The following is a 2,079-nucleotide window of genomic DNA, read 5'->3' as shown; positions in this document are numbered from 1 at the left end:
CAAGCGTAAAAATAAATTGCATGTGCACAGAAGGTTTTGTAAAGGTGTAAATCAAGTGTAAGAAACAAATATTAGCAATACTTTAATGCTTTGCATAAGTGTAATTCATGTTGTGAATCTGTAATTTTGTATTAACACAAAGTAAATTCGGTGTGTATTCTTCGCACTGTTTTTGCGCCTAAACGTGGCCAACATATGCAAGCAAAGAAAGGGTGTCATGAACCAAAACAGATTGACTGTGTAGAATTGGTATGTATGTGTAAAATAAACTACTGTAAATGTGTAAATGACTTGTTTGTGACATAAATATTTTCCAGAAATAATCCGATATACACTGTTCCGTCTTCCCTTTGTTGCGTTCACACTTTTGGCACAAATTTCTCACTGAAAAGAGTTTTGCAAGGGGGAAGGCAGGTCTTCCTGCTTCTGGTAACCAATCAAATGAGGTTTTCGTTGACCAGTTTACTCTGACCTGATTGGTTTAGTAACATGACAGACAGCTTCTTCATATGGCTCAGTGTCGTTCCTCTGGATATCTTTCCTCTCAAATATTAAACTGTATTTTTTATTTTTTGCTGAAAGCTTCACTTTCCAGATAAACAGTTTGTGACATGGAGACTTAAGTCATGTCTAAAATCTCAGGACACAGTTTTGGAGTGGTTTTTTTGTGTGTTTTAGATGTGGTATTTTTAAAAGTTATGTTTTAAATGTTATTGCTGTGAAGCACTTTGGCCAACTCTGTTGTTTTAAATGCGATATAAATTGAGCTGAGATTAAAGTGCAAATGCTGTGATTTAATTATATAACTATATAAACTCAGCAAAAAAAGAAATGTCCCTTTTTCAGGACACTGTATTTTAAAGGTAATTTTGTAAAAATCCAAATAACTTTACAGATGTTTATTGTAAAGGGTTTAAACAATGTTTCCCATGCTTGTTCAATGAACCATAAACAATTAATGAACATGCACCAGTGGAACGGTCATTAAGACACTAACAGCTCACAGACGGTAGGCAATTCAGGTCACAGTTATAAAAACTTAGGACACTAAAGAGACCTTTCTACTGACTCTGGGAAAAACACCAAAAGAAAGATGCCCAGGGTCTCTGCTCATCTGCGTGAACGTGCCTTATGCATGCTGCATGGAGGCATGAGGACTGCAGATGTGGCCAGGGCAATAAATTGCAATGTGAGATGCCTAAGACAGCGCTACAGGGAGACAAGAAGGACAGCTGGTCATCCTCGCAGTGGCAGACCACGTGTAAGAACACCTGCACAGGATCAGTACATCCGAATATCACACCTGTGGGACAGGTACAGGATGGCAACAACAACTGCCCTATATACACCAGTATATATATATATATATATATATATATATATATATATATATATATATATATATATATCCTCAGGTGATGTTGGTGTAAATAGCTAATCAAATATCAATGTATTACCAGTATAAGGCACTTGCATAGAGCAATGTCTGCAAATAGTGCCTGTTTTGTAAACGTTTTTTGACCAACGCTGTTGTAATTGACTGCATAAAGAAAAAGTTCCCAGACAGGAGATTTAAATGACACAGGGGCTTCTCTCTTGCGGCTTGTTTTCTCCACTTGCCATTTTGCCAACTAACCCATGCAGAACTGTGATGTTATCAACTGATTTAACATACTAAAAGTTAATGGGACAGCTTCTCTCTGTAGAAGGTTGACCCACGTGAAACACAGGCGGACTGTGTCCATCTACAGAGCGATACAGGTGCATTAGTGGAGGTTATCACTGCGCATGTCTATTTGACGCGTTATTAAACTAGAGATGAACCGGGGAGCAAATACTTACAGCACCGTGCGGTTAGTATTTTTTTTTTTTTTTTTTTTTTTCTCAACTCAAAGAGAGATGACGTTTCGCTAACTGTGCCTGCTGCACCAAAAACATTTAGCGACACCTTCAGATAGCCCCACTAAAAGATATTTTAGTAATTCGCACTCTGTCGGCCAGTATATTTCTAGCATTGAATCTAAACTAAATCTATTTTTAGTGTTCCGGGGGGGTGGGGGGTATGATTCAAATAAATTT

The sequence above is a fragment of the Myxocyprinus asiaticus genome, chromosome 30, assembly GCF_019703515.2.
Source record: "Myxocyprinus asiaticus isolate MX2 ecotype Aquarium Trade chromosome 30, UBuf_Myxa_2, whole genome shotgun sequence".
Taxonomy (NCBI): Eukaryota; Metazoa; Chordata; class Actinopteri; order Cypriniformes; family Catostomidae; genus Myxocyprinus; species Myxocyprinus asiaticus.
Note: the sequence above shows the minus strand (reverse complement) of the source record.